This window comes from Desmodus rotundus, chromosome 5 (assembly GCF_022682495.2).
Source record: "Desmodus rotundus isolate HL8 chromosome 5, HLdesRot8A.1, whole genome shotgun sequence".
NCBI classification, from domain to species: Eukaryota; Metazoa; Chordata; class Mammalia; order Chiroptera; family Phyllostomidae; genus Desmodus; species Desmodus rotundus.
The window spans coordinates 71309526-71324904 of NC_071391.1; the positions used below are offsets into that span (position 1 = coordinate 71309526).

The following is a 15379-nucleotide window of genomic DNA, read 5'->3' on the forward strand; positions in this document are numbered from 1 at the left end:
TGGAACAGATGTGTTGAGTCACCATCTGGTAAACAAGGCAATTGCAGAGAGCATGAGTTAGTGGGTCTTAAGGAATGCAAGAGGTACTTGGCCATTTGCTTTTTCCCAGGCCCCAGGTTCATTGCCAATGTTAGAACAGAGCAAAGAAAGTCAATTTCCGGAAATTTTGCCTACCCTGTTCCCCTATACATCAGCTAGACTCTAATCTTCAATTACTTTTTGCTCTCAACATTCTATCACATAATTTTCAAAGTTAGAGATACATTGAATGAATTTTGCAGTGAATACCCATATACTTACCATGTAGTTTCTTCAATTAACATTTTACTATATTTGTTTTATTATATATCGATTCTCTGTCCATTCCTCTATTCATCCAGTGACTTATTTTTGTTATTGTGTTTCAAGTAAGTTGCAGATATTAAAGGTTCCCCGAATACTTCAATGTTATTAACCAAAGTTCAATATTTATTTACAATTATTTTTTAAAATGTGCTTATATCATTCCCCCTCCTACCAACAATGTACCCGAGTTTTAGTTGTTTTACATCCTTCTGATGACATTTGGTATAGCAGTTATTTCAACATCATTTGTTGAAAAGACTTTCCTTTCCCAGTTGCGTTGCTTTGACATCTTTGCCAAAAATAAAATAAATGTGTAAATGTGGGTCTATTTCTGAGTTCTTTACTCTGCCCTCTCACTCTGTTTGCTGATGCTTGGGTCAACACCACACTGCCTCGGTTACCGTGGCTCTAAGGAGGACCTGCAAGTCACGTGGCGTAAGTCTACCGCCTTGACTTCTTTTTTTTTTGAGACTTCTTGAATATTCTAAGTTTTTTGCATTTCTATAGAAATTTTAGAATCAGCTTGCCAATTTTGACTTAAAAGCATACTAGAATTATGATTAGGATTGTACTGAATTCATACATCAACTTAGTAATTGCCATCTTAACAACATTGAGTCTTTCAATCGATTACCTTGGTATTTCTCTCCATTTATTTACATCTTTAATTTCTCTCAGCACTGGTTTGTTGATTTCCTCTTTGCCATTGATTTTTCTCTTTGCCATTGGTTTTCAGCATTTTGACTATGATATACCTGAGTATTTTTATTTGTTTTGTTTGTTTTTGATATTAATCTTTCTTGGTGTTTATTGAGGTTTTAGTGTCTATAATATGTCTATTACCAAATTTATAAACCTTTCACCCATTATTTATTTAAATATATCTCTATGGCATTCTTTCCTTTTTTCTGAGATATATATGTATAGATATAGGCATAGAAATCAATATAGATGATATAGATATATCTACCCTTTGGTATTACTACAAATATCTATAAGTCCGTACATTTATTAAATGTCGTTCCTCAGCTTGGATCATTTCTGCTGATCTACTAATTCACTGATTTGTCTTCTTTGATCTCCCTTGTGCTTCTAAGTACCTCCATTGAATTTTTATTTCAGCTATTTATTTTTTAGTTTTTATAGTTTAATTTGGTTCTTTTTATAATTTATATTTATTTGCCATAATTTTCTATATTTTCATTCATTATGAACATATTTCCCTTTATATACTTGAGCATAGATATAATAACTTATTTAAAATTCTTGTTTGCTAATTCCATCATTCAGGTCATCTCACAGTTGGTTTCTGTTGATTGTCTCTTCTATTTAAAAAGAGTTATGTTTTCCTGTTTTGTTGTGTGTTGAATAATTTTGGAGAGTATCCTGGTTGTTATGAATGATATGTTGTAGAAAGTCTAGATTCTATTATGCAATTCTGGTGAGTATTGACTTTTCTTTATTCAGGCCTTTAAAGTGGCTGAACTCAAACTGCAAAATCCTACAGCAGCTCCCCTGGAGCAGCTGGAATTTTAGTCCAGCTCTTTTAGCTGAAGCCAGGATTCTGTTTCTTGCCTACATGGGTCAGGAGTCAGCTGGAGTTCTAGGCAGAGGTTATCCACAGAGCGTAGGGTTTCCCCTCTACTCTGCACATCACAGGGTGGGCCCTGTTCTTAAACTAAAAGTTGTAAAACAGGAAACTTAACCCATTCCAGTCTGTTCTTCCAGTGGTTCATTCTCCTCTGGTTTTGGTTTTTGTTCTCTCTCCAGTACCTTCAACCAGTTCTCATATTTTGTCCAGAGTTTATAGCTGTTATGTGTGAGAGCTATGGTCCAACAGGAGCGTGCTGGCCATCTCAGTGGGCTTCAGTCCCCTGTTCAGTCATGTAGCCTGCCTCCGACGAGATAATTCACAGTGCTTTCCTGGGATGTTAAGTGCTTCATTTCAAGCACCACCTCAGATTGATTGATAATGTTGAAAAGAATAGTGAGCTTCAACAGAAAAGGGTAACATAATCAACAAGCAATTATTTTAGCATATACTGCTTCATCACATGTGTCTGCCTTGGATACAGGAGGGTCAGCATAAGCCAGATATTTGCAATTTTTTATAGGTATTTACAAAACTAATGTTAATACTAAGCAGTTTATGCCTGCTAGAACATTTCCTTGAAGTCAGAGTACTGTATTTGCTTGTTTAGTGGTTAATTTTCTCCATTACATGTAAACTTCACTGGAGCTGGGATTATGCGTGTGACGCTCACTCTCGTGTGGCCAGTGTCTCTCACGTGAAACACAGGAGGCTCTCAGTAAGTATCTGGTAACTGAATGAGAATACCGTCCGGTTGGGACACACCCCGACCTGCTACAGGTTATCATCGGTGATTGACCCCTGAAAAAGCAGACAATTTAGGAGTACCTGATCCAGTTAAATTTTTGTTCTAGAGTAATGATTTAAAATTACATAACCAATGTAGAGAAACAAATAGAACACAGATTAGCAAAAATAAATCAAATCACCCCACTTTTTACCTCTCAGATATCAGCATTATTGCAATTTTTTCACATACCTTTTTGTTAGTCTTCACATTTTTATTTCCAACCTGGGGTGCATATTGGAATTATCTGCACAGCTTTGAAAAGTTGTGATGTTCATGCCACACCCGAGGCCAACTAAGTCACATTCTCAGGGACTGAGACTCAGGCATTAGTATTTTTTTAAATTCCCAAGGGGATGGCAGTACAGCTGACCCTTGAACGACATGGGTTTGAACTGCTCTGGTCCCCTTTCACACAGATCCTTTTTTTCAAGAAATACACCCAGCGCTTTCTTACCCACGGGTTTCATATCCACAGATTCAACCAACCGTGGATGGAAAACAGTATTTTCATATTCTCAGCCACAGTTTTCCAACTTCAGATTCCCAACCTTGAATCAAAACATTATTTTCACATTCCCAGCCGCATATCAAAAATACTCTTTAGAGCCCACGGTTGGTTGAATCTGCTGATGCAAAAGGCCCACGATAGAGTCAAAAGTTACACTCAGAATCTATATAATTTTATTAACCATTGTCACCCCAATAAATTCAATAAAAAAGAAAAAAATTACATGTGGATTTTCCTCTGTGTGGGGTAGGCGCCCCTAACAACCAAGTTGCGGAAGGGTCAACTGTATGCAGTCCAGAGGACCTAGAAGATGTCCCAGGCAGGACTATAACATTTCTCTGATGTCATTTTCGGTTCCCTACGTGACATAGCCCTTGCGCTCCAGGAGAACTCGGAGGAGATAGAATTTGAAGTAATTACATATAAAACAGAAGTCAAAAAAAACACCAAACATGCATAGTCAAGTGCTCATCTGCGTAGCAGCTGCAAGTTAAGTGTCCCAGGATGGACGCACCTGAGAGCAATTAGAGGCAGCTCACCTGGACTGCTTGCTCCTGGGCGGAGCCCTGCCGATTGCATTGGGTCTCCTCTCTCCAGAAAGGTTTCCTCTATCAGGTTGGAGAGAGGGGCACAGAATGACACGTTAGAATGAGAGATGATGCTGATTCTACCCCTCCCTTTTTTGAAAAATTTTTGCTTTATTGAGTCCCCGGGTTCCTGGCCTCTGCTCTCTCTTTGTGGTTTTAATGCTGTTTTTTAATCCTATACCTGACTGCAGAATTTGAGAAGACCACCCTTGACCAGAGAATTGCTGCCGAATTGTGACCAGGTGACCAGGTGATCAGCCTGGCTGGCGTGGAACCCAAGTGAGTTGGGCATGAACATCTATCAGCACCTATTTCTCCAGCTTGTCCCAGGGGAATCCATCAGCAACAAAGCACTGAGCCTAGTTTTTCACCCAGGTGGCACAACAGAAACTCTCAGGATATTGTAAAATACCTTTTCTTAGGCCCTGCCCCAAAACAGTTAACTTAGAACCTCTGGGTGATGACGTTGGAGCACTGGTATTTTTGTCAAAGTGCCCCAGGAAATTAGGATATGACCCAGGGTGAGGAATGTCAGTGAGGCAACTCGATGGCCCATCCTCCTGGGCTGTGGGTGGATTTGAAACCTCCCCTCCTGCTGTTGGTGAAGGCAGCACAGAGCAAAGTGTCAGGTGTTATGATAAACAGGCTATGGTTTGAATCTCTGCTTTGCCATTTACTGGTTGTGTGACACTGGCTCAGTTACTGGACATCTCTGATATTCCATTTAGTTGACAGTAAAAGAGGCAAAATAACAGGACCTACCACTGAGACACAATGACACACAAAGACACTGGCACACAGTGTGTATCTAATAAGCACCCTCTCGCTGCCCTCTCTGCGCCCCCCGTTCCCACCCTACCTTAGCTTGCAGGAAGAGCTATGGGCCGCTCCAGCTTGGTTTTGTGCTTGTTCTCCTTGATCTGTCCATGACCGTGATATCAGCCTGGATTTGCTGCCCTGGTCCCTCGATCTGACATTCTGATCTTAGCTTCTGAACTTGATCTGGCTCTTCTTTCCTGCCTTGAAGGTTCTGGGCCCAGTTTCCATCACCTGTTTCTGTTGCTCAGCTCTAAGCCCCACTGGGCCAGTTTCTAAAAGTAACTGGCCCCCTGTTGCCGCAGCCCCAGCTAAGTTTTAGCTCCAGGAGGGGGTGGGGCTAATTTTAGATTTGTCCTGAACTAACATCTGAGAGCAGGCTGTCTCCAGCATGCTCGGAGGCCGCCCCCAACCGGGTCCTGAAGAAGGGGTCGCATTATAGCCTTTCCTATAAGTCAGCCGGGTGACTGTTCCGTGGGCTGCCCATGGAGCAACCCAGCACCAAGGAATAAACAAGAGTTACATGAGGTAACTATGCTATTCACTTAGCTTTTATTAAATGCAAATTCACTTACGGTAGAACAATATACATTAAAATCCTACCCACACTCTAACAATCTGGGAGGAACATAACACACAGCAGTCACTGGGGGAAAACAAACTCAAGTCCTAGAGTCTCAGTCAGCGGTCCCTGGAGACAGCAGGGAAGGCAGGGGAGCCGTCAGGATCTTGCAAGGCAGAATCTAGCAGAACCGACGGGCAGTGGAGCAGACAGAGTTCTTGGTCCAGAAGGGCAGAGCCTCTGGCAGCACAGCAGCCAGGAGGTGAGCACTGCATAGGGCAGCACTCTGGTGTGTGCAGCTCAGCTGTCTCGGCAGCAGTCTGAGGTCTCCACGTCTTATACTCTGGAGGGTAGTGTACTCCACTCTCTGAGACCCTTGATAAGTCGTTGGGGATGGCCCAGTGGGCTTATCCTGGGGCACTCCACCTCCACAGGTGTGACTATTCAGTCACATGTGCAGGCATCTTGAACACTCCCCTGCCAGATGGGTCTGGCACGACTTCGGTAGTGTCCTTCTTGACCCAGACTCTACTACTCATGCTTTAACCATGGCTTCTTGGTCGGCAGGACCGACGCCATATTAGTTCAGGGCTGCTCTCCACACAGGCAAGGCCAGGCAAGGCCAGCCTGCCCCCTTTGCATCTGGGGTGGAGTTTACAAAGAAAAGTTGAGGAGATTTTGCCGCAGGGTTTTTGTGTCTGTGTCATGTCAGACACCTTACGTGGAAACATAAAACATGAAACACTAAGCCTCAGAATCTTTGGGTTTGAGCCTCAGGTGCTGTGCTGAGTGGGAGTAATAACAAGGTAAATCAGTTTTTGATATGCTAATACTTGTACTAAGCTGGGATGGGCTGTCAGCTAGCATCTGTCCCAGGGACAGGACCAGGCAGGTGTGAGCAGGGGCCTGGGCCTGAGACCCTGAAGGGAAGAGGCTAATGAAGGGAAAAGATAGAAGAGGTTATTGCTTTATTTGTCTTTTAGAGAAACTGAGAGGAAATGAGATGGAGCAGTGCAGTGACAGAAAGCCCTCCTTGAGAGAAGCGGGGATGACACGGCCGCTCCCAGCACAGCCTGGCCCAGAGTAGGGTTTGAATAACTGTTTGTTGCCTGAGGGTGGAATGAAAGGTTTCTATGGTGGGCAGGACGCCCTGTGAGTATCTTGTGCTTTCAAGAGGAGGGCAACCAGCTCAGAGCAAATTGGGCATCACAAGCCCGTCCAGAGATCCACAACATCAGAGAAGACTTTTGGCCCCTAGGTAGAGGGAAATTAGCACCTACAGACATAAATAAGACAGAGAGAAACAGTGAAAAGAGTAGGGGCTGTAGAGTGAGTCAAACTAGTTTCCCCATTCCAACACCTAATGCTGTGTGATCTTATGCAAATTTCTCAGCTACTCCACAGTTTCTCCGTACATTTATTGAACATTCACTAACATATTTATTAAACACTCACCAACAATTTACTGGGCATGTATTTTATGGGCCAGACACTTGGATACTGTAGTAAACAATTTTCTATCCCATGTGGATGAAAAAGGGACCACTTACTTAACCTGACAAGTGCAGGGGAGGCTGCGTGGTGGCCTCACTTACTCAGAGACCAGAAGAAAACACATAGGATAGTCGGAAATTAAAATTTCCTAACTAAAGGAGAGCCATGGTGCATAGTCATGTTCTTGCCCGGTATCTTCCTTGACAAAGGTCAGTCTTTGCCTTAACTGAGCCTGTCTATTGTCTTTTTTTTTTTTTTCCGTCTATGATAACAGATAACATACCTTTGCAGTGTCAGAATAATGCACTTTTGCCAAACCCTTCAGGGCACAATCTCCCACCAGAGCAGGAGACCACAGAACCTCTCACTGTTATCCAGTTCTCCCACATACCATCTCTATGTGCTGTAAATGTTAACTGTAACTCTCCTGGAACCACCAGTGTGAAAGAAGTATGTGTCTCTTCAGTTTACCTTTTACCCAAGCTCAGAGATTTCCCACTTTGCTTTCTCTCACTTCCCTAACCTGTCACCAGTGGATTTCATGTAACTCCCTTATGTCTTCTCCTTTGATTCTAATGTATAAAATAAGGTGCAAAGCTGCCATTTTCCAGAGTATTTTCATAATCCATTGATACCTTTGCTTCCCAGCAATTGTCTGTTTGGCTCAAATAAATTCATAAAAATTCTCTACAGGTTTGGATATTTCTTATGTTGACACCCAATATGCATCTAACAATCTGGTAGGAGACACAGACAAGAGGAAAAAATAAAATAAATCGGGTGATGGGTGAAGTTAGCAGAATGAAAGGACGGAGGGGCATTTGGATAGGAAAAGCTTCTGTGAGGAGGTATCATTGGGACTGAGTCTGAATGGTGAGGGGTGAGCACTGTGGATGAACACTCCAGGCAGAGGTAATAGCACGTGCAAAGACTTCAAAGAGCTTAACATATATGAAGGGCAAAAGGGTGGCCAGTGCGGATGGAGGACGTTGAGTCGGAAGCGTAAGAGTGGAAAATTGTAACACTGGGAAACTGTAACCCACCCCAGCACTCTTTTGACAGTGTTTCTGTAAGTGCTGACTCTGACTGACATGTAGCTTGTAGATGTATAAGATGTAGCTTCTACATGTAGCATGTTTGCATAAGAATCCTAAGGACTAACTTCAAAAAAAAGACCTCAACCTTCAGGCATCCCAGCTTTGGGAGATTTCCTGACCTTCCTCATGGAGCCAGGATGATGTGAATTCCAGGATGACTGAACGGGGATGACACACACCAGACTGTCACTTGCCTTATCGGACTGTCACTGTCCTTATCAGAATGGACTGTGCCTGTCTGCACGTAGAGAACTTTCCAACCCTTCCCTTGATCTCTTCGTTTGGCTCCCCTCCCCCTCCTTCTAAACACCTCTGCCTCCAATGAGAGGTGGAGATGGGCTTTGTAACGTGAGTCCCCCATCTTCCAGGTGGCCAGCATCTGCAGACAAACCGCTTGCCAGTATTGGCTTATGTAGAAGCCCGACCTGTGTTTCGGTTACAGGAGACAGACTGAGGGGAGAGAAGAGACAGAGGCAGGAGTGCACAGGACCTCGAGAAGGAGTCTGAATTTTGTAAGAGGGGATAACTCCCAACTCTTGGAGTGTGAGGACAGGCTGGATTAAGCCAGCGGTGGGGGCGGGGGGTGTGTGTGTGTGTGTGTGGAGTGGATGGACTCTGAGCGCAAAGGCCGTGACGTGCCTGTGAAACCAGTGCCATGGGACGTGGGGTCCTGGGAGTGCGGCCCGGGGGGTTCACCCCTGGGTTTGTTAGGTGAGAAACTTTATAAGGGAAAAAACATTGTCAATCTGGTCTAGACCAAACCTTTTTGATTGATGTAATTCTAAATCTACTTCTGAGAAGAGATGAGCATCCATACTAAAATGCTTAACTTAATCAATTTTCTGATCAGTTCAATGAATCAAGCTTTGTTCTGGGAATCTAATCACCCAACCCCCTACCTACTGTCAGTCAGTCAGTTGTCTTTGTGTTTAGTCAGTTGTTAAACCAAACAATCTTTTTTCTTTTCTTTTGGTATCTTATCCTAATAATGATCTAATCATTCTCTTTTCCTACAAAATGCCCCTACCAGGAGCGAATCTTTGAATTGGCCTTGTGGAGGCCTTTTAATTTGCAGCAAGATTGGAGTAAAACATTGACATGTGATTTCAACTGGATTTTCTGAGGAGTTGTCTGTAGCGCCCCAGAGTGGGTGGCCAGTGCTCAGGAGAAGCCTTCCTCAGGCTTGCTGCGAGCCAACGGCCCCCTCCCGCAAGCCCTGCCTGTGCCCGTGCTGTCTCTGGCTGCACATGGCCCTGGTGTGGGGCTTCTGTTACAACCCAGGCTCTACTGGTGATTCGGTGAGGGGGAAGAAGAAGACTGTTAAGGGCTGAATTGTGTCTCCACTCTCACACCCCCCAGAAAAGATGCTGAGTCCTAACCCCCCGGGTACCTCATAATAGATCTCACTTGGAGATAGGTTCTTACAGAGGATATCAAGTTAAAATGAGATCATTAGGGTGGGCTCTAATCTAATGACTGACGTCCTATAAAAAGGGGAAGTTTGCAGGCAGACCCACACTCAAGAATTTCATGTGAACATGAAGGTAGAGATTAGGGTGATGCTTCTGCAAGCTAAGGAGTGCCAAAGATTTTCAGCAAATTACCAGGAGCTGGGGAGATGGCAGAATCTTCCTCACAGCCCTCAGGAGGAACCGACCCTACTGATACTTTAGTCTCAGACTTCCAGCCTCCAGAACTGTGAGACAACACACTTCTGTTGTTTGAGGCACCCGGACTGTGGTAGTTTGCTGTGGCAGGCCCAGCAAACTAACAATAGGGCTTTAAAGGGAATGTTCTAAAACATGATCCTTAAAGCTCCTTCAGTATCCCCAGCATGGAAGAGCATGGAGGAGCATGGAATCTCCTACTCACCTGGTCCTAGCCCCTCTGCCTTGCTGGCTCTCTTCCTGTCTCCTCTCCCTGTGTTCTCCCATTTCCCTCATTATTCCCCCACCTTCCTCTTAGAGAAAAGCAAATTTCTCATCTTGCATCAAGCATAAGGGTCTCACTTTCACCTGAAACAGCTTACCAGGCATTATTTTTTAAGTAAATGTTTATACATTCATACTATATGTCCACAAATCTTAAGGAAAAACTTGCTGAAGCCCAGGCTTTCTGCTGAGGCTCCCTTCCCCGCCCTCCCTAACTCCTGCAGTGGGTCCCAGACCCTCAGCGCTGTGACTTCCCACCCCTCGAGGTTCTCCTTCCATCCAGAGAAGCCCTTTTCACTTTGATCTCCTGAGGAAAAGATGCTGAAGATATCAAAAAGATAAATGTGGGAATTAAAGATTATGGTATCTCTCAGTGGCTTTTTTATCAGTTCCAGACTCCACATTGAAGTGGGAACAGGAAGTGCCTCGAGAGTTTTATCCTTTTGTATTCCTGATGGTGACCCCCACCTCACAAACTTCTAGAAGGGCGCTGTGACTCCTCTCCCATAAAGGCTGTTTTCCTCAGCACTGGGCTTGTGAGTTAATTAGAGCAGAAAATGGGTGCCCCATGGGTTGAGTTAAACTTGACACAGAGATAGACCTTGAGAGTTAGCAGGCAAGGTGAAAATTGCATAGAATTTAAAATAGCATAGGAAATCTCTTCTAAAGGCGTCATTTTGGAGACTGAAATACTACTTTTCAAAGTCCAACATGACAGTGGCAACCTGTTCAGAAGTAAACCGCCATTTATTCAGCTGAGGTAGCTGGCTTTTAGACAGACAAACACGATACTCTCTTTTGTTCTGAAATCACATTCAGTACAGCAAGAAGCTTGCGCTGGACCTGCTGAGGGAACACGAGGTTCATGTGTCCCATCTCACATTCCTTCTGGAAAACACCCTATTAAGTGAGATGGTTTATGAAGGAGGATTGCCCATGATATTTAAATGGTTGTTTCCTCTCTCTGACCCCAAGTGCATATAGTTGAATTTGATTCATAATGAACTTTTATTATTATACAACAATTCAGATAAATTTTTATCATCTTAAAGCTCACCCAGAATTTCTTTAGATGAAAACTGCCTTTGAGTGGAATGTTTTTATTTCTTATTTTTTATTATTGATTTTAGAAAGAGAGAGGAAAGGGGAGAGAGAAAAACATCAATTTGTTTTCCCATTTATTTATGCCTTCATTGGTTGATTCTTGTATGTGCCCTGACCAGGGACTGAACCCATAGCCTTGACATATCAGGACCATGATCTAACCAACTGAGCTACCTGCCCAGAACTGAACCTTTTTTTTAAGGAGAAACAACTGACTTTACTTTCATCAGTGTCAGGTGCATGAGATTATTTTGCAACAGGCCAAACCTCCCACTGACAAACACACAAAAAAACACAACACAAAAGCTAGACTCAAAAAGTGGAGAAGGCATCAGAGTGCTACCATGGAAACCAGGGCTTGAGGGGCCAGGATCTCTGAGCAAAGAGGAAACTCCTTGAGGTAAGCCTGACATTTGATGTCGCTTTTCCCTCAAGGAATTTGCCAGCTCAGTCCTTTTAGGATGAGAGACGGGGGAGCTGAGAATAAAGGGATCAAGAGAAAGAGGAGCACAGGAAAGCGAAAGTGGCTGTGGGAGATGCTTCTCTTCTCAAGGCATTTGTCTGTGTGAGGAGTCTCGCTGAGCAGCCAAGGGGAAAGTGACTGATAAGAGGCTGAGCAGACTTCACCAACCTCACCATGTCAAGGAGAAGGGAACTTTACCATTTCCAGAGCCATGCCCCAGAAATATGGGTAAATTCAAAATAGACTTAGGAATACAAAGACTGAATTGCAGCCTCAAGTCAGTCCAATCTGATTGGACTGCCTTGGAGAAGTATTCTGGGCTGTCAACTGACACTAGATCACCGTTGTCCACTGACCTGTGGTTACAAAAATAGGCAGAGGCTGTAAAGCAGCTCAAGAAGGCAGCCCTGTGAGGGAATTCTAGAACTGATACGTTCTTCCCCAAGATCAGTGATATCATGAGACATGGCTAGCAGCACCTGTCCCTGGGCTAGGCACCACTCTGAGTGCAGTATGCGAAGAGGCATTAAGATGTATTCTTGTCCTCAAGGGGCTCACCATCTACAGGGGAAAACCAATAAGCAAAGAAGTTGATGGTCACTGAGTTACAAGCACTATGAAAGAATTAAAAGATGTCCTGGGAACTTGGGGAAGGAGAACCTACTCTATCTTTGAGGTTGGGGGGGTAGGTAAAGCCAGAGGGGCTTCCAAGGGGAAGTAAAAATCTCAGCCGAGTCCAAATGACAAGTAGGATTTTCCCGGGTGAAGAAGCTGAAAGGCAGTAAAAGCAGTTGTGAGAATAGATCCTAATAGTTCTCGTTACAGGCAAAAAAAAAAAAAAAACAAACATTTTTTGTACCTGTATAAGATAATGGACTTTTTAAAAGATTTTATTTATTTACTTTTTAGAGAGAGGGGAAAGGAAGGAGAAAGAGAGGGAGAGAAATATCAATGTGTGAGAGATACATGCATCTGTTGCCTCTCACACACTCCCAACTGGGAATCTGGCCCAAACCCAAGCATATACCCTGACTAGGGATCCGACTGGCAACCTTTTGGTTCACAGGCCAGCACTCAATCCACTGAGCCACACCATCCAGGGGAAGAGATGATGGATTTTAAGTGAAGTTATTGTGGTAATTACATCACAATATATGTAAGCCAAATCATTATGCTGTATACCTTAAACTTATACAGTGTTGTATATCAATTATATTTCAATGAAAGAAAAATTAAAGAGCAGAGGGAACAGTACATGCAAAGAGAGACATAAAGCATGGTTTGTCCAGCAGACAGCAAGTAATTCTGTTTGATGAGCATGCAAAGTACCATGTGGGGGAGAATCAAAAAGGAAAACTGGAGAGAGAGCCATTATACTAGGAGTTAAGGGGATCCTCAAGTCATGTTAGAAATTTCAGCAGCCTTCTTTAAATGGTACAGTGACCCAGGGCCATGCTGCCTACAAGTCCATCATTTTGTTTCTTCTGGGAACACTGGTTGTCTCATATGATGAGCTCTAACTGTCTAATTGTGCGCATGACTTTGATGAATAAACTGATCAATGAAGAGGCTAAAATTACAATATAGGGGGCATATCATAATTTCTTGGATTGATAAAGAGGGCTCAAAAGGGAACATAGATGAAAGATATTTGGCAGTCAGACCTGGCTGATTGGCCTCAGTGAATGAGGATGAAGGAGGAGTCAAGGATGATACATAGGTTTCTAGCTTGGGCAACTGAAGTAATTGTCTTATGACAAACAATTATAATCTTGTACCTTATCTACATTCTAGAGTGAAAGCATCTAAGGTCAAGAAATTCAGAACCACAAGAATTTGTTGACTACTGACTACTCGTCAGTCACCTCCATATCCATTCATTCCTCACAATAATCCAAAGAGGTTATCACTGTTCTTTTTTGCTATTTGGCAAATAAGACAACTGTTTTAGATCCTCCCAGTTTGCAAATGGGTGACCTAACATGCTGGCCAGATGACTGAGAATTTGAATCCAAGTGTATCTTACCCTAGAAACTTAACTCTTAATATTAACCTTTTCCAGGAGATTGTGCTTAGATTTGAACATAAGGCTGCTTGAATTGGTTCTGAAATCCACCCAGTTTGGTGTGATTCATAAACTGGCCCCACAGACTATGGATTAGTTGGCATTTCTAGGTCTTCTTACACTGGGAACCTTGTATGTTGTGTACAGATGGAACCTGTTCTAATGGATCAGGTGGGTCCAGCTCTGGGAGTAGAACTCCAAGGACATAGGGGCTGGGTTCTTAGCCTCTCCAATTTGTGGTAGGCTCAGAAATAGGAGCTCTCCCCAGCCATTTAGTACTTCTGCTGAACAGCCCAACTTGTGTTGAGAACCAATTAGTGTCAGCGGGAAGTGCCGGGGCTGTTCTCAGGAGCAGGAGCTGTACTCAGCAGCATGGGGTGGGCAGGGAACTAACGACAGCAGAGCTTCATTACGTCTCTCTCCCTCCAGAAAGAGCACAAGGAAATGCTATGTTGCACACCCCACTGTGAATACAGCAGACCCCTTTTCGTTCTCTCAAAAATGGCAATCTGGGACATTCTGATCAGTTCATCCCCATAACCCTTGTGGCTTATTTCTGGCAAATCATCTCCAGACTCCACCTGGATTTGTTCCCTGGGTCTCTGGGCCCAAACTGATCAGTGAACATAATACCGACAATCATCAGCATAATCACAGCTCATAACTTGTCAAACACTTTAACTTAGATGACCTTATTTCATCTTTACAACAGGCCTGAGAGATGGGCAGGGCAGATTTATCATTCCCTTTAGTTCACAGCTATGGAAACTGAGGCTAGAGTGTGAAGTAAAACTGGTGAGTGGCTGCTCCAGGGCTAGTGTCACCATCATTGGACCCATTTAGAATCAAATGGAAATGAATGTGGGGCATATGGGCTCACAAAGTCTAAGGGACTCCTAGCCAAGGGGATAAGCTAGGTAGGGGGATTCTCAAGGGCTACAGGGAGTTGAGTGTGTAGGAGGAAGCTGGGCTGAGAGATGGTGCTGTGGGTGATTCCTTGGAAAAGGACAACTTCTGAGCCATCCCCTGGGTACCTAGGACTCATTTTAGGAGCTGTCTGGGGCCTGCCTGAATCTGTCTGGACAAGCTGGTCACAGTCTCTTCTGCAGGTTGGAGGGCCAAGAATCTTCACCCACAGCTGCTGAAATACGTCTAGACCCCTCCCAGTCAGCCTAATAGAGGAATGCCAGTCATATTCTAATGCAATGCCAAGAAGCCGCTCTTGAAAAATGACCCCAACAGAGAAGACTGGAAGTGGGTACCTGCCCATCCTTCTTACCCTGCACAAGTTTTTACTTTGTGAAGTCTGTGTCTCTATCAAAGACAGCTCACATCACCTTGGATTAAGTCCTATGCCCCTGAGCCTGTCTCTTTGTGTTCCCAGAATTCCAGTAAATGGAAGGAAGAAAGGGAAGAAATGAAAGGAGTGAGGACTCTGGTCAATTACAGTACCTTGTCTACAAAGGGCAGCAATACAGTTTTCGGTTAAAGAAACCTAGCATGGAATCCTGCTGGTTCTGCCACTTAGTTCTGTGATCATGAGCAAGTACTTCCAACTTTTTTAGCTTGATTTCCTTAGTTATATAATGGTGATATTATAACACACGCTCTGCCTGACTCAGAAAGATGTTATGAAGATCACTTCAGATAAAAGAAGGTAGACTCCCAGTCAAGATGGAGGTGCATGTAAACATGCCTTGCCTCTGACACAACTATACAAAAAAATACAACTAGACCACAAAACAATTACCACCCAGAATTGTCAGAAAATTGAGCTGTGTGGAAGTCCTACAACCAAGGATTTAAAGAAACCACATTTATCCAGATGGGCCACCTACTAAGACAGGGAGTCAAAACAGCTCTACCTAATACACAAAAATGAACACAGGGAGGCTGCCAAAATGAGGAGACAAAGAAATATGGCCCAAAGGAAAGCACAGAAGAAAACTCCAGAAAAAGAACTAAATTAAATGGAGATAAGCAACATATCAGATGCAGAATTCAAAACACTGGTTATCAGGATGCT

The 15379-nt window shown here is 43.6% G+C and overlaps 1 protein-coding gene across 2 annotated transcripts in view; it reads right to left on the reverse strand.

The window, feature by feature from the left end:
• The window catches only part of AMOTL1 (angiomotin like 1), a 147470-nt gene extending 142683 nt beyond the window's left edge, over positions 1–4787 (reverse strand). Inside the window, exons 1-2 of one of the 2 annotated variants that reach the window (XM_053923911.2) lie at positions 4681–4787; positions 3774–3842 (exon numbers count right to left, since the gene is read on the reverse strand). The gene's annotated coding sequence lies outside the window, so the exon portion shown is untranslated. The remainder of the gene's footprint in view (positions 1–3773; positions 3843–4680) is intronic. The other variant, XM_024574650.4, reaches the window with a different exon arrangement.
• Positions 4788–15379: the final 10592 nt, after the last annotated feature.